This window comes from Manis pentadactyla, chromosome 14 (genome assembly GCF_030020395.1).
Source record: "Manis pentadactyla isolate mManPen7 chromosome 14, mManPen7.hap1, whole genome shotgun sequence".
Classification (NCBI taxonomy): domain Eukaryota; kingdom Metazoa; phylum Chordata; class Mammalia; order Pholidota; family Manidae; genus Manis; species Manis pentadactyla.
Window position 1 is genome coordinate 17110748 of NC_080032.1, and position 24373 is coordinate 17135120.

At 50.2% G+C, this 24373-nt stretch overlaps 1 protein-coding gene and 1 long non-coding RNA gene across 2 annotated transcripts in view; one reads left to right on the top strand and one right to left on the bottom strand.

Moving 5' to 3' along the window:
• NOS1 (nitric oxide synthase 1) overlaps positions 1-24373 on the top strand; it is a 163407-nt gene that overhangs the window by 42999 nt on the left and 96035 nt on the right. The window lies entirely within an intron of this gene.
• LOC130680588 (uncharacterized) lies at positions 979-9929 on the bottom strand. Its single transcript, XR_008993603.1, has 3 exons — positions 9868-9929; positions 5579-5703; positions 979-1131 (listed from the first exon to the last, which is right to left on the bottom strand). It is a non-coding gene; the product is annotated as an uncharacterized LOC130680588 (long non-coding RNA).

Here is a 24373-nt window from a genome sequence, read left to right on the forward strand (position 1 = left end):
TCTATCTGCCTATTCCTTTTCATACACTCCTTTTGTGCACCTCTCAGGCCTGAGGAGTCAGCAGTGAACATGACACACGGCCCCACACTCAAAGTCTAGCTCACTCTCAGTCCCAATTTATTTTTATTTTTTTTCTCACCTCTGGAAAACATTTAAATGTTTACTTCATCAAAGGGGGATAAAAAGAACCATAAACTATGGTTCGCAATTTATGTAGCTGAGTCAACAAATGTATGTTGGTTCCATAACCATTCCAAAACGGTTACATATTCCCCCCCTCGGGCAGTTTTTCAGGAAGGAGGCACATGTACACTCCATAACTCCCTGAAGACTCATGCTAGTTTCAAGCCCAGACATCATACGTGCCATGCACGTGTTCTTTGGCCCACAGAGCACGTTTTAAATGTAATTAGTTGTCAGCATTTAAAACTCGGAAGGTTCTGTATAAAATCTGCAGCTGAGGTTCTTCTGAGAAGAAAAAAGACCTCGTGGTACTGAACCTAACTTCCACATGGCAGTAGTCACCTGGAGCCACATTTAAGCAGGACCTGTGAGCTCCAGTCCTCCAAGGTCCCCATGTGAGCCATTTTTCTGAGTCATTAGCTGGCCATCTCCTGCAGGCATTTGACTTTGCTTCTCTGGGAGTAGAGGCCATTGGGTGAAAATGTCAGCTTTGCTAAGGGTGTCTTCCTATTCAAGCTGCCTCCCAAGCCTGCCCAGAAGCCCTTCCCTCTGCAGCAGCCCCTCTAAAACCCCCATAGAATAAAGACCTGTAGCCCAGGGAGAGATAAGACCGCATCCAGAAGCAATTGGTGCCCAGCCTTGCCGTTTTCACACTCTGCCCCAGCCCATTAGGTGAAGCCACTTGAGGGAATAAAAGTCAGAGATTCGAGTGGTTTTCATTGCTTCAGAGATGAGTGAGTGTTTTACCCAACGCAGCAGGAAGGCAGTTTTAAGCATCGTCAGAATTACCTTCATTCAGCCCCTGAATGGCTCGATTCTCAGGCTCCTGTGAGCTCAGACAGCCTCTTCAACGGGTATGAAGCGCAGAGCAAGGAGTGGATGGTTCTTCGGCTTGCCATTGGGTTGGAGGGACTCTTAAACCACTTTTGGATGATTTGTGCCCAACAACTGAGTAGAAGAGAGGAAGAAATTATTTACATTCTGAATCAGAGAATGTTTATTGAATACCTACTGTGCACTTCAAACACTGTCTGCAAGACAACAAATCACCTCAGACCTCTTTTGAATCCTCATATCTAACTTCCTACTTGACATCTCCATTGAAATGTCTCCCAGACCACACAGAAGATTCGTGTTCTAAACTCAACTGTTGACTCCCGCAAAGAGAAAACAACTCTCACATCTTCCCCAGCTCAGAAAACATCAATTTCATCGCCTCAGTTTCTCCAACTAAAACCCAGAAGTTGTTCTAACCTCCTTCTCACACATCCACAACTGCCAAATCCATCACTAGGTGCTCCTTCTTCTTCCCCCTACTTACCCAGTCTGCTCACTGGGTAAGTAAGGTGGTGCTGGCTCCTCCAGCAGACCTGCAATCTCTAAGGCTCAGTAGAATAGAAATGCATCCTTAGGTCAAATAAAGACTAATTAAGGATCCAAGTGGTGATTCAGGGACCCATATGGTCCTTCAGACCATAAATCAGACCATCCATGTCACTCCTGACTCTCCAAACAAAACACACCCCCCTCACTGAGCCAGCCAGAGCTCTCATCAGCCGGGTCCCCTGACTTCATCCTCTGGTCCCCCATCGCTCATGCTTCCTCCAACCACTACCCCAATCCTTGACATGTTCTGTTTCTATACTTGGCTCACCTTTCCTACCTGGCTGACCGTCTTCATCCTACAAGACTCAGCTCAAACCTTTGCTTTCCTAAGAGAGGACTCTTCAGTCCAAATAGGGCCCCACACAAGAGGACTTTTCACGCTGATAATTGGATACTTACTTGTGTGGCTCCTTGTCTATGTCCTTTTCCCTGCATACATTGTAAATTCCTGGAGGGCAAGAGAAGAACCTGTTCTCTTTACAGCTATGTCCCCAGCACCTAGTGCATTTCCAGGCACACGGTAGGGGCTCAATACACAAATGTTGAGTGAACAAATGAATGATTGAATAACATGATGTTATTGACCACCCCCCAGCACAATTTGATGCAGTAGAGTCTATTATAATTCCCATTTTACCAATGAGAAGATGAGGTTCAGAGATAGGAAGTCATTTTTTCCCAAGGTCATAGGAGGTAGTGGTGGACCTATAGCTCAGAGCTGTTTCTAGCTGGGTCTCTCTTTTTTTTATTTATTAAGATATCACTGATATACACTCTTAAGAAGGTTTCACATGAAAAACATTGTGGTTACTACAGTCACCCATATTATCAAGTCCCCCCCCATGCCCCATTGAAGTCACTGTCCATCAGCATAGAAAGATGCCACAGAGTCACTACTTGTCTTCTCTGTGCTACACTGTCATCCCCATGATCCCCCTTACATCATGTGTGCCAATCGTAATACTCCTCAATCCCCTTCTCCCGCCCTCCCAATCTTCCCCTTTGGTAACTGCCAGTCCCTTCTTGGAGTCTGTGAGTCCAGGTGTTTTGTTCCTTCAGTTTTGCCTTGTTGTTATACTCCACAAATGAGAGAAACCATGTGATACTTGTCTTTCTCTGCCTGGCTTATTTCACTGAGCATAATACCCTCTAGCTCCATCTATGTTGTTGCAAATGGTAGGATTTGTTTTCTTCTTATGGTTGAGTAATATTCCATTGTGTATATGTACCACCTCTTCTTTATCCATTCGTGTACTGATGGACACTTAGGTTTCTAGCTGGGTCTCTTTTTGGCACTCCTACTTAAGCATACTTTGGGAGACTTCTCTTTGTCTTCTCCCAGACCTTCCATCCCCCTCCCACATGCCAGGACCCTGGGAGGCTCACCACTGCTTTGCACTTCCTCTGCGTCCTAAGCTGGCACAGATCATAGCAGACACTTCCCTGTATCGGTCAGCCCTGGCAAGAATGGGATGCACACTCCAAGTGAAAAATCTAGGGTAGATTAATGCAGGGTCTGTTTACAAAGGTCTGGTCAGGGTAAAGGGAAACGGTCAGGGTCAGTGCAGGACCCAGGCCCGTGGGGATGCTTATAGAGCAAGAAGAAGGCTTCAGCAGCCAGCAGAATCTGGAGGCTGAACTGTGTGGAAACAACTGCCTTTAACAGAGAGACATGGCCACTGCCCCTCCAGCCCACTGGGAAGGACCAAGGAGGGATAAACCCAGTGTCACTGTTCTTCGACCCCCCATTGTCCTGCCGCTGCTTTCCATTGGCTGCTCCAGCGGGAAGCCAGAGGCAAGGGCCTCTGCTGATTGGGTCAGCCTGCTTGCAACCCAACTGAGGTGAGGAAGCCCACTGAGTGAATCTGGGGGTCAAACGTCTGACAGCCAGCCTGTGCCCCTTTCAGGCTGGCAGACGAGAGGCAGCCCCATCCATTAGGGTTTCTTTGTTTCAAGCACCATAAACTGAACTCTGGCAAACCTCCAGGAAAATGAAGACTGTATTGGAGGGATTCAGGGTATCTCTGAGATTATGAGAAAAAAACAAGAACTGAGCTTCGGGAGCAGGAACCAGAGCCCCAGGACCACATGTGAAGGGGCAGGGAAGCTCCCCAAAGAAAACTGAGGTGCACTTGCCAGAAAAAGGAATGCAAATGCTGGGCCCACAGAAACAAAGGATGGCCTCCTGAGACTCACTGCTGCCATAAAACCAAGTCAGCTGAGAAGCTAATGCCTCGTCAGACCTCAGAAGGGTCATCCATTGGTGCTCAGTGAACATTTGTGGGTTGGAAGAGTAAATGAGCCAAGGAATGCCGAAGACTTAGGGCTTTATCCAGAGGGCACTGGAGACTCTAAAGGGCTTCAAGCTCAGGAGGCGGCCTGGTCAGATTTGCATTTTGGAAAGGTGTCTCTGACTTGGGTGGGGAGACCAGATTGCAGGGCGCAGGCAAGCCTGTTGGGGCCAGTGCAGTGAACCAGGTAGGGAAGATGGTGCTCGGACGGGAGAGTGGTGGTGGAGAAGGAAAGAACGGGTTATATCAGGCAATTTGGGAGTTGGGGGCACAGTCAGAGCCTTTGAGACTGTATACATATGACAGTTGCTCAAGCTGTTAAGTACAGTTCAGAACCCCATCAGCAAGCCTGGGTGGGAGGCTGCAGCCTTGGATGAGTGGAGGAGATGCCCTGGATGTGAACAGCAGGGGCAGCAATGTGCTGGCAAAGTTGTCAGAGGCTAGAGTCACCCTAACCCACCATAACTGTTCCCCCCCAGACCAATCCTGTGAAGTGACATGAACACACCTTTACCTGCCAAAATGACGGGCCCCAGTCACTGACCCCAGGGATCTTCCATTCTGTTGGCCAGGGGAGATGGGCACAGGGGTAACCTTGCCACCTGAAGGAAGAACAGGCAATCACCTAGAATCACCCAGAAGTTGCCCCCCGTCCACACAGCATTTCTGAGAAGCAGGTTACAGCCCAGAATCAAACCATAGCTCCAGCAATGTGACCTCCATTCAGCTAAACCCCGAGACACACAAAATTAGGTGAGGGGATAATTCCATTCAGCAAAATACAACCTGAATGTGCCATCACTTCCAGGTCTTTGCATGTTTCTGGAATGAGCTGCTTTCCCTCCTCCCCGCCCACCCTCCCTAGGCCAACATCAATCTTCTCCAGACCTCAGCTTGGAAGAACACCCATGGATAGGGGTTCCTTTGCCCCAGGCTGGGTAGGCGTGCCTCCTCTCTGCTCCTACCACGGCCTCCCATCATCACCCAAAACACTGCATTGTCATTGTGTGACCTTGAGCAGGTTACTTAACCTTCTCCGAGCCTCTGTTTCCTCCCCTGGAAAATGCACTTGTATTAGTAGCTGCCTAAGGGTCTCGGTGAGCCTTGAACACTGTGGTCCTTATAATGCCCCCTAGCATGGTGCCGAGAGCAAAGAGGCAGTGAGTATTAGCGGCTGCTGGCCCTAACAACTTCTCAGTCATGAGACTTACTGCAGAATCTGCTCCAGACCTTGTTTTTCCAGCACCATGTGATTTCCCAAGACCTCAGACAGCCCCTCATTGATTCTGGCAACTCTCCTACTAGTATTGATCAAATATCAAGGCTGTCTTTTGGGGGTGTTAATTGGCCTCAGGACTGAGTGCCCTGGGACTTAGCAAATTTCTGAATGAAGTCACTAATACCTTTCCTGGGCCATCAACTCAGAGAGGGGTTGGTGGCCCTTGAAATACTTGAAAAAGACTTTTTTTTATATTGGTGTTATCCCTACCTGTGGTATTATTCTTTGGCTGGATAACTACAGACTTTACTTCCTGAATTCACCAGCCCTCCGTATGAACCTCTTTCAAGAGGCCTTCCCCGCCACAATACCTACAGCTCCCACCAGTTCGTTCAGTCCCCTCTCGGTCCCCTTGCTCTGCTGCTTTTGTCATATTTATCACTATTTGACATTAGATTATTTGTTTACATGTGGATTTATTTATTACTTACACCCTTACCTGTCTTACGGTCGGCTTCCCCAACCAGCATGTCAGCTCCATGAGTCTCAGGACTGGCTCTGCTTTGCTCACTGCTGTGTTCCCAAAGCGTAGAACATACAGGGGGTGCTCACTGAGTACTGGTCCTACGAGTGAATGCAAAGCACAGGGCCAGGCATTTCACAGGGGAAAAAACTATGAACAGTAAGATGTGGATTCTGGCCTCAAAATACTTATTCGTTGAGTGGCCAAAGAAAAGTAACTACAACTTCAGAAAGAACTGGGTGCACTGTAAGAGGAGAAGAGGGGTCTCAGAGATTGACTGCAGGTAACCCTTCACTGCCTGCTTCCTCTGATGACCCGACTACCCAGAGAAGGCTGTCTGGTTAACCATTAACCTAGGCACAGGATGGAGTCCGGTGAGTGGCCCATAGTTTAGTCAATGTCTTAATTTGGTTTTAGTTTGGGACCCCCCGGAAGCAGACCCAGAAAAGAAGGTTGGAGTAGAAGGAATTTCTACAAGGAGGTGATCCTAGTAAATACTAAGAGGAGACAGGGGAGGCGAGGGGAGAGAAGAAGCCATAAAAAGATTGTATTATCAGGCAAGTCACCACTGTGGACCGCAGGGGCTAAATCCTGCTGGGGAGCCCTGGAACTCAGTTATCCCCCTCAAGGGCACTGATAGCCCACCTCCTGCCAGGCGTTGTTGAAGCCTCTCCCAAGGAGGTATGCTAATTCCCTAACATGGCTTCTGCAGAAGAGCCACAGGGGCTGCCAGCTAGAAGTCGAACCAGCATGTGTAGGATTGATGGGAGGTGCCCAGGGGCTGTGGGTGGGGCACTGCCAGAAGGTGCCACTGTAAATATTTAGTGAATGAATCAATAGATGAATGAATGGACATTGGTTGAATACCTACTACATACCAGGTGCCTGTAGCTGTTTGTTAATGTGATTTTCAAAGCTTCTGAAAGGCAGGTAGATTCTAGGGCTCACAGAGGTTAGGTAACTTGCCCAAGGTCACACAACAAGAGGCAGAACCTGGATTTGGACTAGTCTTGTCTGGCTTTGGTGCTCACAAGCTCCTTCTTTCATCACTTCAGCTAGTGGGATACAACAGTGACATTGACACTGGGATGGAAAGTTCAGGAAGGGCCCCTGTTTGTCTCATTCACCCTCTTTCTCTCTCTGTCTTCTCTTTGGCTTCAGGTCTGGGTCAGGCCAACCTTGTCCCAAAGTCCAGTCGGTGGGCCCCTTTTCCCTGAGGTCACTCCAACCCTCCAGGGCTTCACCTCAGCTAGAATTCCCCTTAAGATTAGTGGGCTTTGAAGTCCAATAGACCTGGGTTCAAATTCTGGAGCTGCCACTGCTTAGCTGTGTGTCCTTGAGTAGGTAATTCTACCTCTCTGTTCCTTGATTTCCTCCCCAAACTGGCCAGTAATACCCAAGTTGCGGGGTGGCTATGAAGATTCAGGAGGACTAACACGGCCCATAGTCAGTTCTCAGGAAATGATAACCATGGTGATTTTGAAGAAGTGATGCTTAGCTTATTGTCAGGTGTTATCCCACCCTTCTGTACCCCAAACTGCATCCTCTACTCACTTTCTCCTCAACATCAGCAGCCATCGTGTAGTATTTAATTGCATAGACCCTGAAGCCAGTCTTCAGGCTGGGCCTCTACCAAGTGGGTGAGAGCTAATGTGTAGAAAGGACCTGCCATATGGTAAGTGCTACATGCTACTAAGTGTTTATCCAAGTGGTTATTATTATCACACTTCTTATCATCATCATTAATATTACCTAAAAGACCTCCTGTCAGAAAACCTTTATTAAACACCTTCTGGGCACCAAACACTGGATAGAGTGCTGGGACCTAAGAGATGAAGACACAGGGTCCCTGCCTCAATGGGCACCAGGTCAGATGAGAAACAGAGCCAGTAAATACAGAGGAAACGAATCAGCACAGGAGAATGCAGGGATAGAACTGTGATATCACACACAGTGCGGAGGCCAGAGAGGCCGGACCCCCAGATATAGCCTCCTCTGAACAGGTAATGTGACCTCTGACCATACTTCTCACACCGCCCCAGAGCTCCCACTCCCCGCCTTACAGCATAGATAGGGTGCTCAGGGGGTCTCTGTGCTTTGCCTTGATAACCCAACTGCAAGCTCCCTGAGGCTGGGCCAGTATCTTCAGTTTCTTTTACATGCCAGGAAGGAACCAACACACAATGGTGCCCCAGTTTTATGGATGCTGGCAAAAGACATGAGATTCCTGGTCAGAAACACAGGATTTTGTTACTCACAGCCATAGTACTAACCAGAGTATCAGCGTTCGTTCCAGTTCCCCAAGGCGGCACAAAGAGGATCAGGCATCACTGGTTTGATTAGAGGAGAGGCATCCCGAACTTAGGAAACCCAAATCTTTTATAAATGGGTAGCAAGCAAGCCCACCCTGTGCTCTGGAGGTAGTCGGTGTCTTTGTTATATATGACAGTGAGCATACTTGCGCATTGCTGTGAAGGGAGCTACTTTGGAAGATTTCTATCTTCCAAAGCTGTTACACAAGCATCTTGAAAAGACAGTCTGGGAAAAAAAGGCAGTTGGTGCTTCTGCTGGCAAGAGGTGCAGAAATGCAAGCGATCCATGGTCACCTAACAGATATAGATGGTTGGGTTGGTGGATGAATGGGTTGGTGGATGGATGGGTGGATGGATGGATGGATGAGTGGGTAGAAGGGTAGGAGAATTAAAAATGACAAAGCAATGCCTTTTATGTTCCTGGAGCCCATAAGTGCTCCAAGAGCTGCCTGGAGGGCAGTAGGGCCCTCAGGGGTCTTGCCCCCTCTCTTATGATTCCTCAATAGCTCCCCTTTCACCTATTTAAGATATTGGCTTATGTATACAATTCCAGTGGGAAATTTTTAGAAATATTGCCCTAGAAAAAACAAGTTTGAAAACCATTGGTGTAGGAAAGTGATTCTCAAACTTGAAAATGCATCAGAATCACTCAGAGGCCGGTTGAAACCCAAATTGCCAGACACCACTCCACAGCTGCTGATTTAGTAGGTCTGGGGTGGGTACAGAAAAATCTGTATTTCTAACTAGTTCCCAGGTGATGCCAATGATGGTGCTGGGACCACACTGAGAAACTCTGTTACACGCTGTCCTGATTCCTCCATGCAACTGAATTTAGTTATTGATTCCCTGGGATGTGCCAGCCAACTCCTCGGTATATTGGAGAACATCAAAAACGGATTCAGACATGGCCCATACTCCTCAAAGAGCTTCTAATCTCAAAACACACAGATTAATAACAGTGATGACAGGAGGAGGGCCTACCATTGGTTGGGCATGTACTGTTTGCCAAACACTGTGCTGAGAGCTTCCCATGCATTATCTCATTTAATCAGCAGAACCCTAGGAGGTAGGGACTATCACCATCCCCAGTTTTGACAGATGAGAAAATTGAGGCTCAGAAAGGGTAATTAAGTTGCCTAAGGACACACAGCTGGGAAGTGGCAAACCCAGGACTGACTCTGAAACTTTAAATCACACCATATCCTTGCACAACTCCCATCTTCCACACAATTAGAGAAGAGCAGGAGACAGTTTGCTTGTATGTCAGACTGAATAAATCAAATGCCCAAACATATGAAGCTAATGGAGCTCTGCCTGTCAAGCTGGGGAGAGGGAAGTGGGTTCTCTCATTAAGGCTTTGAAAGTCAGAGTAAGGCCAGCAGGATCCCTTCCTGGGGTTTGGGACAGTGTAGACTGCAAAGTGTCAGCATGTTAGCAGGGTGAGTTGTCACTGCTCATGGACTGTGAGCTTGTCTGACTTCTCATTGGTCAGTGGGCTCCAGGAGCCAGCAATCCTGCCTGCGGGGCTCAGTTGCCCCAGCCCCTGGTACAGTGCCTGGCACATGGCCCACCAAAAAAGAGGGGTCCATAAATGGTTCAGTGGACAACAGAAGATGCCACAGAGAGCTCCCAGACCAGTCACTCCTGAGTTTATTTTTCAAATGAAGGCTAAATGAGGAAGCCAGATACAGAGATTAAAAACAGATCACCTCTGAATGGAGGCAGACACTAGGGGGTCCATGGCATCCCTTCCCAGCCTCCCACCTCCAACTGCCCAAAAAGCAGCCCCCAAGACACTGCTACAGAAGCCCAATGGGTTGTAGAGCAGAGGAGAAGCTGTGCTCTAGTCCAACTCCCTTAATTTATAGATGGGGAAACCAGCCCAGACAGGGGAGGGGCCTTGCCCAAGGTCACAGACGGATGGAGGACAGAGGCAGATGTGAAGTCACATACCTTGACCCTGGTCTGGGTAGCTTTCTGAAATGCCAAGCTGGAATTTTCCTGTGCCCCTCTCTACCAGCTCCCCATTACCCTCTGCCAGGAACTGGCCTCAGAATTTTCCTAACTCTTAGAAATAAGCCCAGGCTTGTCATCTTTCCTGTGCACGTCTGTGGGGTGCTGGGCAGGAGTAGAGCCGTAAGAGATTGATGTGGGGAGGGTGTGTCATTGTTGCTGAGAAGCTGTGTCACCTAACACCAAACATCTGCAAGCTGAGGATGAGCACTGGGGTGGCCTTACTGGCACAGAGTAGCCAACTTGGTGCCCAAAAACCACATGCCTCAGTTTCCTCTTCAGAAATTCCTAAAAATACAGTCTTTTGGGTCCCATCTGAGACTTATAGATTCAAAATCTCTGCAGGTATGGTCCAGGAACTGGTATTCTCCTCAGATAATCCTTATGTATCTGGCAGTTTGAGGACCACTGCTTTATAGTCTTACGAAGACCTTCTTTGTACTCAAACACCTTCACTCACAGGTGCTGAAATCCATTTCCTTGGTCCAAGTTCTCACACTTGTGGACAAAGTGGCTTAATTTGGTGGAACATTGCTTTGAAAACATTTGAATTTAAATACCTTCAGGTAGGGCAGTCACTCCACTTAGCCACAGACCCCACTACTCCCTGGTGTCTCAGACCCAGACCGCTTCATCTGTTCCCTGGGAGCTTCTCCCTGCCACTGCCTTCAAGATGCAAATACTTTGTTTGGCCCTTCACACCCCAGTGTGACAAGCCATTAGACACTCCAGGTTGAGAGGATTCTGAAATACGGTGCCTTGAGTTGAGATGGGGGAGCCCAGGTAGGGAGTCCTGTATTAGGGCTGCAGGGGAGATTGAAATTACTCAATGGGAAGTATGAACAGCAAACCTAGGGCTCCTTTCTATTTTCGGCTGGTCTTGTCTGGTGCTCAAGACCCTCCCCTCCCTCTCCTCCACACCCTAAAGCTCCCACCCTCTCACATCCTTTTTGATGCCTCCTCTGTGTACAGATCCTGCAAGACAGGGTAACAACCAGAAGATAAAGAAAGTCACCGGGGCAGCCCAGCACTCTCATGCCACTCAAGCTTGCTCAGTATAGCGGGGACCCAGACCCTGAGGTCCCCAAAGCTGAGTAAACACAAGCTGGACCTCCCTGATGGGTCTCAGGAAAACACGAAAGCTATAGTGAAAGTTTAGCGCCATCTGTAGGTTTTTCAGGGAACTGCCTATCCACAGAACGTCCTGGGTAGAGAGCCTGCAAACCTGCCGGCAGATTTCTCAGACAGGAAGTTGCTCCCTTTTTGCCTATTAAAAAGCCCTGAGAGACCAACTGGGTCAGCTGCTCTACCTTTTCCAGGTCTCAGACTCCTTAAAAAAGCCACTGAATGCTACACATCTTCTACCCCCGGAATAACAACTTGCACTTGATTTTACATGTAACTCTGTGAAGCTGGCCATCCTCTGGTTAAGATCATCATTTTCTGATACACAGAGATGCCAAGGGGTTTGTCCAAGACAGACCTGGGCTACTTTCTTAATATGTGGTCTTGGGCCAGTCCTTTGCCTCTCTGAGCTAGTGAGCTGGGCTCTGTCCTCATCCTCAGCTTGCAGATACTTGGTATTCAATGACACGGCTTCTTCACACAGTCCATTAGTGGCAGAGCCAGGTCTGGAAGCCAGATGTTCCAGCTTCAGATCTAGTGTTTCTTATGCCCAGGCTGCCTTTTTAAGCCTTAAAGGGCTCCTCCTCCTTTCTTCCCTGCCAAAGTTCTGTGAATGTCTGCAGGGTGGTGTGTGCTGGGGATGAAGGGGGACTGACCACTCAGCAGCCATGAGTGAGTCCCACACACACAGGGACTGTGGCACTCCCTCCCTCCCAAACAACCCTGTTTGCTGCTTCCCTGCCCTGCTGACCTGCCATCCGCCAGATCTCCCAGGCTGCTTTGGTGATCCACCCCTTTTAGGAGCCTCAGAACCAGTGTTCTGAGCTAGAAGCCAGGACAGGGATCTGATTGGCCTCTGGCAGGCTATTACCCTTGGATGAATCGCTGAACCTCGTTGGCCTCCCACCTGGAAAACCTCAGGGTTGGGGACAGCACCTCTGTGAACGCTCCCAGGGTGCTGTCCCTCTCACTCTAACTGCAAGGCTGACCATGGGCACTATCCCTCATAAGTATGCCTGATCGACTCCCCTGCCAAGCATCCAGGGGCAGAGTTGAAAGCTGAATTCTTTGCCAGAATCAGAGGCCCTGGGTGGGGTAGAAGGAGGTGGGGAACTCCTTGAGAGAGATCTATGTGCAATGAGGGGACACAGAGGAGGCACTCCCTGGGTCCTCCAACACCCACTGTGGGCCTTCCACTCAGGAGCAGACCAAGGGGCAGACTTGCGGGTGGAGGAGTGAGTGGTGGAGGGACGCAGGGTTTGATATACACTTGATGGCTAATAAGGGGGTTATTGTTCTTACATAGCTGGGCCCCAGTATGTTCTTCATTCATTTACTCAGCAAACAGTAATTAGGTTTTGGTTGGAGCAGAATTTCTCAAATGTGAGTGCGAGTGAGGATCTCAGGAAGAGCTTGTGTAAAGCACAAACTTGGGGCCCCAACCTGAGTGTCTGGTTCTGCAGGTCTGGGGCAAGACCCGATACACTACATTTCTAGTAAGTTCCAGGAGGATGCTGAGGCCTCTGGTCCAGGGAACGTGCTTTGAGAAGCACTCGCTTTGGGGGAATAAATGAGATGGATGTGCCCCGAGCTTGGAGAACTCTTCACAGTCCAGCCTTCAATGAGTAAATACCCTAAAGCAGGCTGTGTTATGAAAAGGGAGGCATGGGAACTCAGAGCAGGGGCCCCTGCAAACAGGGGATGTGTATGCTAAGACCAGAAAGCTAAGTACAACTGGCCCAGCAAAGCAGCAGAAGGGGGAAAGGCTTGTTGAACACTTACTCAGAAAATTGTCACATTTCTCATCTATTCCTCTCAGTCAAGGGGAGGGAGGCAGGATTAACCCCATTTTACAGATGAGGAAGCTGAGGCTCAGAGAGGCAAAGGACTGGCCGAAGACCACATAGTAAGGAAGTAGCCCCAGTCTCTGTTCACAGGACACCTGCCAGCTGCTGGGCTGCTCTGCTGCCCCTGTACCCCCATTTCTTCCCACGGGGGAGCTGCCACTTTGACACAGCTGCAGGGATGGCCAGCCGCACTCTACCAGCCCCTCCCCCCACCCTGCTCAAGTGTTTTCACTGCTGGGTAAATTCAGCAGATGCCTTTCGATCGCAGCCTATTAAATTAGCCCCTCTCTGCAGCCAAAAGAAGATAATTATGTTTTCATTAGCCCTGGATAATGTATTACCCCCTCAGAGGCAGCCACATTGGCCAACCTCCTCCTTCCCTCTCCTCCCCCTGGGTCCACCTGTGCACTCTGCTCCCACAGGGCTCACCTCTAAGCCGCTGGGTGGGTTTGGTTAGTGAGAGGCAGGAGAGGGGACCTGTCTCTGGCTGGGAGAGGCCTTTTACCCACCCACCACCCACCAGGGCTGGAAGGTGTGGACCCAAGAGAAGACCCAAGAATAACTCTACCAAGATGACCATTTGTGAACAGCTCGCTCTGTGCTGACCCCTGGATGTCTCAGCTACTCGGATCCTCCAGGAGTCCAGGAGGAGGGTGGCATCTCCCCCTGAACACCAAGGGGTCCTGGTGGTTAGAGTGAATGCCCAGCAGCCTCGAAGCAGGGAAGACTTCAGAGGGTACCATGCCCCGGGAGCTTCCGGGGACCGTCACTTGGCATGGTCCCAGGGCCATCACATGGCTTTGAGTCCCAGGTATTTTAGCACCAGTTGTTGAAGCCCTCTGGGGTCAGTGCCCGACAGAAGTGAGGGAAGGGTCACCCCGTACCAGGCACTCCCCCTGCCACCCTGGAAGACAGCTCTCAGCCTCACTCTCCCCTTTTCTCCACAAGGCGGCAGTAGGGAGACAGGAAGAGCCTCACTTTGTGGTCAGTAGGAACGAGGTCTAATAGCTGCTTTTACCACTAATAAACTGGGCGACTTAGAGCCGGTCACTGCACCTCTCAGAACCTCTGTTTTCCCTTCTGTAAAATGTGAGTAAGGAAAGGAATGACCTCTTACAATTGGTATGATGATTCAGTGGGCTCTCCCTGTAAAACGCTTAGTTCAGGACCAGCAAAATGATCAGTGCTTAACATGAGTTAGTGATTATTCTACAATCACTATAACTAGTCCCCAAGCCAAAGGGAACAACCAGAGTAAGGGAAGAGCAGCCTCAGTGTCGGTCTCTCTCCCTCTCTATTGCTGATTTTCTCTGCCTCTCTCTTTCTCTCTCTGCCTGTCTCTCTCCTGATCTCTCTCGTGCCCACACACAGGACCCCTCACGATGACTGGCTCCTACCCTAGGCTCAGAGGCCCTGTCTTCCCGAATGTCTGTCTTGAGAGCCACCTTACCATGCTGTGCTCGTGATGGCACCGGGACACCTGGTGGTGAGGACAGAACTGAGGGAGTAGGGTTCCTGTCCCCCTCTCCCCAAACCCAGGCCAGAGGAGGTACCCCCACCTGGGCCTCTCTTGGCCCCAACCTGTGCAAGGGCCGGTGCCATAGCTGTTTTGAGCAGGTGAATGGCCAGCCCAGTGGAACAGCAGGTTCCCCTCCCCTGGCTTCCTGATTTTCCCCAGTTGCCATGGTAATTGAGGGGCGCAGTGTTCTGAGTCTGACACCACTAAACCCAGTGCTCACCTTTGAAATGATTCAGGCAGGGGACACTTGGCTCAGGCTGGAAGGACTCAGCTCCAGCCTTGCTTCCCTGGGACGCCCCAGGAAGACTTTATATCACTGTTCTTAGTCTCATCATTATTATTTTTGGCTACTGTTTACTGAGCATTTACTATGCCAGGCAATATGCAAAGAGCTTCACCAGCATCATCTCATGGCACTCATATTTACAATGACCACAAGTCCACTTCACCATTGGGTAAACTGAGGCTCTGGAACTTGTCCCATGTGGCACAGTCAGGGGGAGGCAGGAGGGAATTTCTTCTATCTTCCTTCCAGCCTGTTGAAGACAACACAGACCTCCAGGCCCCCCTGCCAACTTATTCTATATTCCTTCCTGCCCTCCTCATCCCCCACACCCGTCTTCTTGCCCCCAAGGTCACACCTCCTTCCCCCATGCATGATGTGGGAGATTATCTGAAAAGCATTTATTAATGACAAAGGGCTGGCGGTGGGGGGAGAGGAGTCCTCTGCCTCTTCTCTGCACAGCTTGGAGCCTGAGTGGGCTTGCTCCCCTAGCAAGGCTGAAGGGGAGGGAAGATCAAGCCACCCAGAGCCAGGTGCTGAGTGCGTGTGTGCGTCTGAATTCTCCTCTTTCCTTGATTTTTCCCATTTCCCCAAGAGCGTGTGAGCAGCAGTGACAGTGAAATGCAAAATCCTTTGCAATCTGCCCAGGAAAAGACAGCTTTTGGAGATGGGTTTATATGGTTACCCATATGTTAGGGCCCCTAAGCAAGCAAGGAAAGCTTAGTTCTCTGCATCTTCCCCTCCCCCAGCCCAGTCCTAGGCCTCTTCCCACCTGCAGGTCCACCAGGCCACAGGTGAGCCTAGCCCCTCCCTTCTTCTTCCTCCCCAGCTGCCAGTCCTAGAGCTTGGTCTCCAGGGAAGACCCCTACATGGCAACATTTCTAGAACTGGCTGCCTCTTGCCCTGTCTACCCACTCAAGAGCCAGGGCCAGAACTCAGGCTGCAGCCTTCCGAGGGCTCCTGGGTCTTCTAGGCCTGTCCTGCGCGGGAGGCTGTGCGTCCCAGTGTCCCGTGAAGGAATGCTATCCCAACACTGATGGAGGGATGGAAATGGCCAACCCTGCCTGCGCGGGGCCTTCTCTGCCCAAAGAGAGCGGCCCCTGTGACTACTACACTCGGCCCCCTCTAGGCTCCCAGAAATTGTCGTGGTGTGTGTGTGTGCGTGTGTGTTTCCTGAAAGAAAAAAAAATGGAAATTAGGTTATATAAAAGATGTATGCTTTGGAGCCCAGAGCGGCTCTTTTAATGAGGGTTGCGACGTCTCCCTCCCCGCACCCATAAACCAGCCGGGTTGGACGTCACGCTAATTCGTTTCAGCGACGATGGGATAAAGGAGGGACATTAAGAAATAAATTCCCCCTCACGACCCTCGCTGAGCTCACGGCTCAGTCCCTACATATTTATGCCGCGTTTCCAGCCGCTGGGCGAGGAGCTACTTAGCGCCGCGGCCCCTCCGAGGGGCGGCCAGGCGGCGGGGCGGACGGGGTGAGCCAGGGGCGCGCGCGGGGAAGCCCGCAGCCTCCAGCCCGAACTTGGGTTCGCCGGGGCGGAGGGAAGGGAGGGGACTCGGGAGGGGTGGGGGCTCGGCGAGAGGGGGCGGGGAGGGATCGGAGCGGCACAAAGCGAGGGAAAGGGGGAGGGACGCGAGCGGCTCCCGCCGGAGGTGAGTGGGTGCGACTGGCGCCCTCCAGCCGCGCGGGGCGGCGGACCCTCCGGCGGAGGATTCGGAGTCGGGAGCGCGGCGGCCGCGGGCGCCGGGGAGGAGCAGGCAGGGGAGGAGGAGGCGGGCAGGCGAGCGGACCCGCGGGCGGGCCGGCGGGTGCGCAGCGCGGAGAGGCAGCCTCGGCGCCGCCGGCAGGGCGGCAGGTGCGTTCCCGGCCGCGCCGTCCCGCGCCCCCTTCCTGGCCCCGGGGCTCCCGGCGCCCGCGCGAGGCCGCCGTGCGCGCGGGAGGCGCTGGCTTGGCCACGCGTCCCAACTTGGTTCGGGCGGCCTGGTTCTCCTCCCGGCGAACGGCCCCAGGCCGGGGGCTGCGTCCCGGGGGTCGGCGCACCCGCACAGCTCCAACTTTGCGGGGAGCCGCGTCCCTCCAGCCGCGCGCCGGGCTCCGAGCCGCGCGGGCGGTAATGGCGGACCCTTGGGCTGCGCTCGCTCCCCGCGGCGGGGGGCCTTCAGCCCCCGGGGCCGGCTGCACCTGCCCGACCTCAACTTTCCGCTTGCCCCGGCGCCCGGCCCGCCCGAGGTGTGGCCGCTGCGAGCCCGCGGTAATGGCGGACTTGGCACTGCCAGCCGTCCGCGGCGGGGGGCCCGAGGCTGGGAGGGCCCCGCTCCCGGGAAGCGTGGCCGCTGCCTGGCTTCCAACTTTGCGCGGATCCTCACTGCGCTCCCGCGGTAATGGCGGGGCCGCCTGCTCCTCTTACTTCTTCAGTCCCGGCGGGATTGGGGTGTAAGAGCGCCGGCTCCCAGAACCCAGGAAAGTTGTGCCTCCCGCTCCAAAGAGGCTCTGGGGCTCGCGGCGCGTCCCCAGACGGGCGAGGGGCGCACGCTGCTGGGATTCGGGGCCGGACAGTGCACCGCGGGCTGGGCTTGCTTCCAGGAGGTCAAGGGGCGGGGCGGGGGTCCCAGTGAGATCCGGGTCCCAGGGACACCCGAGGGCCACACGGGGCTCTCCGGACGGCGCCCAGGAGACCACAAGACCCTCGTCTCCACCCACAGGGCACTGTGGCTGGAGCGCCCGCTGCTCTCCCGGGCTCGGGACCGTTCTGTCTGGGGCGGGCACCGGAGAGAAGAGAGGCGAGGCGCGCTGCAAGAAGGGCAGGAAGCTTTCGAGTGACACCCCTGGATTCTAATCCTAGATTTACCCTTTACTTGCTGTGGGGCCTCAGGTAAGCACCTTTACCTCTCTAAGCCTCAGTTCTCTTGTCTGTAAAATGGGAGAAACTACCTTTCTCATAGGGTTGTCGTGAGGACCTGAAAAAATCATGAATGTGAATGTAAAGCCTGGGACAAGTGCTCGGTAGGTGGGAAATGTTGCTGGTATTTTATTATTATAACGCCACGGGCAGGATCTGGGAGACCGAGGCATTTGAGGTCCCCCGGCTGCGGTAGGATGTGCTCACCTCCTGTGGAACCCAAGTAGCCCAGGGCAGAGGCAGGGGGTTCTTCCCAGCAGATGAGACCCTCTCTATTCCCATAATTCCGCTCAGACCTCTCACTGTGGCCCCAGAAGAGCGCACACAGCCATGGAGGGAGGGCCCCGGACAGAGCTGAGGTGCTGGCCAGTTCGCCCTGGGTGCATCATCCAGCCTCCACTGGCCCAAGACCTTGGAAGAGAGGAGGAAGGGCCCTTAGGCCAGTCCCCCAAAGGGATGAGAGACAACTTGCCTGCTTTCTCCTGCCCATTTTTTTGATTGGGGTCACGGCAAACACTAGGCGTTCATAAAGACATAAGGGAACATTGATTTTTTTTTTCCCCAGTGTTATTCTGAACTGAAGATAAAACAGGGAAGGAGCCTGTTGGGCCCCAGCCCACAGGGGTGGCATCCAACCTCCTCTGCCCCGGGGTGTCTCTGCAGACAAATTTGAGAAGCCTTGGCAGGTCCCCTAAGAGAGGCTTTCTGCCCCACCACCCCAGTCCTTCTACCAGTCCAGTTTTCAGAAGCCACTGAAGAGGTACACTGCTTCGTGCCACTCCAAGGCACTGTCACACACAAGGTATCCCTGGAATGCCCCCAGGAAAATGCTGCAAAACTCCCCCTTGTCAACAGTGCAGTGATCTGAACCCTATCTTGTAAGGGGAACTGAGGCAGGGTAAGCCAAGCAATCTGCCCACAGTCACCTGGCTGGTAAGTGGCACAATTAGAGATCTCAGTCCTGTGGTTTGGGCTTCTTAGTTTGGGAATTTTGGCATGATCACATCTGGTGCAGGGTGCATTAGCAGCCTGACAAGTATGTAGTCCTTCCTTAGCAACTTAGCCTCATTTCCTGATACATCTGCTCAGCCAGAGGTACCCCAACAGTCAATGGCACGACTGTCTCCATAATTTGTGATTTCTCCAGAGTCCCAGGCCATGTAGGGAAAGAGCAAACAGCATAGTAGAGAGATCTGATAAAGACCTTTGCTTGAGGCCAAGCTTAGCTCACTCCATGGCTGTGTGACCTTTGGTAGTCACTTAACCTCTCTGAGTGTCAGTTCCATTATCTGTAAAATGAGAACACTAACTCCCACAAGACATTGTTTTGAAGATTTTGTGATAATGTACGTGAAAGGTTTCTGGTTTTGTGCCAGGATCGGTGATTGTAGAAGAAAGGGAACCCCAGAGGGAAGTCTTCTGTGGCACCATTTGGGGCCAGTAGTGTGGATGTTGTTCCCAGCTCAGCCTGTCCTTGCGCTTTCTGCCTCTTCTTTGTTTTCCTCAAATGGCCAAAGCAGCCCCGTGGGAGGCTCTGTCTTTTATGGGGAAGGACCTTGCTGGAAAGAATGAGAGGCTTGGAGTGGTGAGATGGGATGGCCCATTCCTGAGGGTCTCTGCAGCAGAGCCTCAAGGAGCTGTCCAAGGTACCGCCTGAATGGTTGTCCAAAAACTTTCCCACTGGTGGGAGTGCCAATTTCCTAGGATGCAGGAAGACTTGAGGGTCAGCTCCCCCGGATATTGTACGCACACACAGGTGTGGCTATGCTGCCTTCCTGGGTGTATGCTTTAGGGTGTCTTATGACAAGACTCAGTATGCTGTCTGCCTCTCAGACTCTGTGGGTCTGTGCACTCCTTGGTGAGACTTGGAATGTGGTTGAGGACCATAGGCAGCAATCTGCACCCGGTTAGAACCAGGCCTTTTTCCTATTATAAACTTGAATGTGCAGAATGTGAATTTGGCCTTTCAAGATCAATTTTCATCTGGCCTGTTTGGACAAGGGGATATGTTTCCCTGATATCATGAGTCAGTGTGTTTTTGTGTGATTAACAACACAAAGACTGCAGCGACTGTAGACATGACTGTTTTTTTCATTCTAATGTATGATAACATTTTGACAGCATCTACTAGCAAATGCAAAAAAAAAAGTCAGCCCAGTGGCCCATCAGGATCAGAACCCACCAAGGTGCTGGTTGAAAGCAGATGCCAGATCTCACCCCAGATCTAATGATTCAGTCTTTCCACAGGATACCTGAAGGTTCTGTAATTTTAACAAGACTCTTGTAGATGCTAATGCCCTTGGCTTTTGTCCATCACCCTCATTTTACAAATGGAGAGACCAAGGTCCAGAAAAGGCATGTGACTTGCTGATAGTCACACAGCATGGTATTGAGAAAGCTGGGATAGACCCTCAGTGTCTTTTGACTCTTTGCCTGGTGCTCATCTATGATAATGTCACATTTACTTCAGTATATACAAGCTCCAGAGATTCTGTACAGGAAATTTAATCCATCTCTTGTGGGACGTAGATTGGACAAACTGTTCAGGAAAGACTGAGCACAATTCCTCCTACCTTGACCTTGCTGTGTATCAGCTCTGAGTCCTTGTCTGATTTGGACATTACCCCAATGGTTGATCCATCCGCCCTTTCAAAAGAGGAAATTCCTTTCAACAGTGATCTTTTGTGTATAACTTTAGGAACCCTGTCTAACTGCCATCGATTTCACCAAAGCTATTAGTTTTTGCTCATTCTGACAGCCAAGTCTGCTCCCCACCAAACCTTTGCAAATCCTGCGTATGTGTATATTCCTAGGGAAGGAGAATTATAAGCAGCAGCCTGCAAGGCTGGAAAATTGAGTCCACTTGACTCTGTTAAATGAAACTGATCTATCAATAGAAAATGCCCTTAAATCCCCCATAAAAGTGTAGCTAGCAGGGTCCAAGGCATGGACCTTGGCAGACTCGTGTTTGGTGATGATAAGCTGATAAGCAGTAGTTATGTGTGGTTCTGTGGCAGATGTCAACAGATTTGTCAAATGTATATAATGAGAGTGTTAAATGGCAGTCCCCATGCCAGCCCCCAAGGCAGGTGCCCAGATTAGGGTGGTGTGAGCCCCACTCTGATGAAGCGTGTGGTCTGGCTGACAGTGGGCACCAAACTAGCCTTGGACCAGGTGAAGATTCTGCAAGGGAGCAGAGGTGAAATGCTCCTGCAGCACCCAGGGCAGATGACTGGGGGTATCAAGGAAGACTTCTCAGAGGAGGTGGCTTCAGAGCTAGTACCTTTCTGATCTGTATAGCACCCTCTCAGAGTCTCTGGGGTCAAACTGGTCAAGTGCAGCTGGATTGAAAGGCAGAGCATGCACTGAGAATCAAAAGAGGTCATCATCTGGGGAAGCATTTGACACCAGGCTCAGCCACTTGTGGATTCTGCGACTCAGAGTGAGTAAGTGAGCCTCTCTGAACCATACAGTGGGGAATGTAACTACCGCACGGGGCTGTCGGGAGGGTTCAGAGAACATGTATGTGCAGCTCAGAAAAGGGAACAGCAACTGGCCCATCTCAATGGTCAGAACGAAGAAAAGCAAAAAAGAAGGACCCTTTTAGTTAGCCAACCAAATCGGGCCACGCCCCTCTCCTCCCTCAGCCCTACTTTTCCCACCTGTGAAATTAAAGAGTTGGAATTCAGGTTGGCTCCTCCGAAGCCTGCAGACATGTTCTCTCGGGCTGGCACCAGGTTTGCATTTTGGTTTGGTTGTTCCTTTTGTCTTTATGTCACAGGCCCCCACCATTAAATTTTAGGGTCCCTTGTTAGGTCCTTCAAGACATTTCATTTTACAACCCCTGGACTAACTTTGCTCAAAGACCTTTTCCACGTTAACATTCTGTGTCTCACTTGAGGCAGACGCACCCAGATCTAATGCATTGGTGGCATTGGTGATTTCCACTGACAGTTCCTAAAAGAAAACCTACTCTGTTAGGACTAGAAACACTGAAGCCCTTCGTAGGCGCAAAGTTCCCATTTCCAGCCTTGGCAATGTTTTCTTTTTCCTCACCTCTGATTTGAATATTCTGTAAGCTACCATGATAAGATCACCTCTTTTCAACAGGGGTTCCCCAGAAAACATGGGCCTTCTTTTTGGCCATTCAAGATGCTTCTGGAATCTTGGACTAAAGCCACCTGGAAGAAATTCCACAGATGTTCAGGGATGTTCTGAAAAGTGTCTCCACTTCTTCTGGGAATCTTTGCCCACTGGCGTTAAATTATACTCATTTTTTTTTTATTCCAACACCTGACAACTAAATTGCTACTGTGGGATTAAAAAGGTAGGCCTTCCTGGTACTTGTTGCCAGGTAGAAATGAAGAAGAGAGCTTGCAAACTCGAAAACCTAGCCCAGTTTCAGACAATATTGATGAGTGGTCAGCATTTTTCAGCTTAAGGATTTTTTGTTATAAGCAAGAGTCACGGCAGACAGCTGCCTCTTCATCTAACAAGCAAGCCCTGACTCCCAGCTCTGTGCCAGGCTCCATAAGAGAGGCCAGGGCATAAAGAAGTGCTAAACACTGTCCTTACCCTCAAGTAGCTCCTGATGTCTAAGAATGGGATCAACTTGCCAGTAACTAGAATGCAAGGGGGCAAAAGATATAGGCAGTCCATCCTATTTGGTCATTGAAATAGCCGTGTGGATCACGTTGTGCTACACTTCATTCCAAGAATTTTAAGCATAAAAATGTAACCTGCAGGAATAAATCAGGATAGTACTCAGTAGCAACTGACATATTTTGGCCAGGTTTTTCTGTTTGATTTTTGAAGCAGTCTTTTAGTGCTGAAATATTCAGTAAAGGAAGCATAAACCAATTATGTTCATGTACCAGAATTCAGGTAATGAAGACTCAATAACATCTGTGTGCAAGTTTATTAAGATACATCTTAGCTGGAAAGACCTTCATTTGTCATTTTTACCCTAACATGAAGTCACTGAAATGAAATCCCTTTATTTCTCGCCAAGCATGGTATAAAATAATGGGACAGGAAAGTTTTTTTGCTTGATATGTTTATTGTTTCTGATTATTTTTTAACAAACATGCAAAACTCCTATGGGCAGATAAATGTTTCCTTAACTGCTACTTTCAGTGTCTAGGATTTCTTGTGAGTACCTTCTCTAAGACTTGTCTTCATAAATTATTATATTTCTGAATCTCTCTCCTCTTGGTATCTCCCTGGGCTTTTAAGGGTGTGTTTGCATTTCAGAAACAGCGAGAAGTCATACGGAGCCACATTTTGTGGTTAAAATGGGTGATTATGGGTGAAATCATGTGGAGGTTTCACTTTGAGGGAGACTGTTTTGAAAAACAATATGGTATAATCAGACTGGATTTCTTGTCTGGTTCCAAATTGGAGTCTAAGTCAAGCCTTGCACTCCATGCACTTCATCTTGAGACTGAGGACAGAACCAGGCCCCACAAAGCAGAACTCCTCCTGCTGCAGAACCCCTGTTTCTGTTTCAGACTCCAGCCTATTTCTGTGCTGCAGATTGATGTCCCGTGCAGTGGGATTAGATTGTTTGAGTTGCCATTGTTTCAAAAAACAGCCTTAACTGAATATTTGGTGAATATTGCAAGTGTAGTTAATGTTCTTAGGTGCAATAATGATAGCATGGGTTTTGTGGGATACTGTCTCCATTCTAGGACATGCATGCTTAACAGTTTAGGGCTGAAGCAGCATGACATCTATAACTTATTTTCAAACAGTTCCGTGTAAAGGCAGATAGAATGAATGAATCAGAGAGAGAGATGTTAAATGATAGATAGATAGACAGATAGATAGATAGATAGATAGATAGATAGATAGATAGATAGATAGATAGATAGATAGATGATAGAATGAACCAGAGAGAGATGATAAATGATAGACACCTGCATGGAGCCAGAGAGAGAGAGATGATGGGTAGTTTGAGTGGATGGATGAATGGATGGATACAGCAGACAGGGCAAACACGGGAAATGCTAACAGTTGCTGAATCTAATTGGAAGCTTATAGGTGTTATTATACTATTCTTTTAAATTTTTCTGTGTTTAAATATTTCCTAATAAAAAGTTGGATGGCAAGCATAGTTTTATTTAGACTTTCCTCTGTGTTACATTTTCCCAAGTTTCTTAAGAGGTTAATATTTAGCCTCCCCACCTCTAACTCCACTCCCCCCACCCCCCCACATAAACACACATATACACACTCATGAGCACCTCTTTTCCTGGAAGAAATAATCTTGCAGTTTAGCAGAATGTCACTGTTTTCCATGGCAGCCTTTCTTTACATTTTTCCCTCAGCATTTTAATTAGGGCTGTGAGTCACTGCGCTTTATGAAGGCTGGTGACAATGTCATTTACGGCTGTTTAGCATCCCAATCGAGCCCTCTTCTGCGGTGCTCATTACATCAGGGGCACTAAGCAGGGAGCCGGCGACAGTTCCCTCTGTCAGCAGCCGAACAGGCTCCAGGCCTCCTGAGGAATTCAGAAATGAACTTGAGGTTCGTCTCTGGAATATCTTCCCAGTTGCCTTTTCTACTACTGGCTTTAAAGCCTGAGTGTGGCTGAATGCATTTGAGCTCCAAAGAGTGATCAGAACTGTAGCTTTGGCTTCTTTCTTGGTGTCGGTAAGCTTTTCTCCTGGACAGGGGGCTCTGACTTGCCATGACATCGGCTCTTGAATGCATCAGACCCCTCTGGATATGAGGCCATGCAGAGGAGGCCCAGTTCTGGAG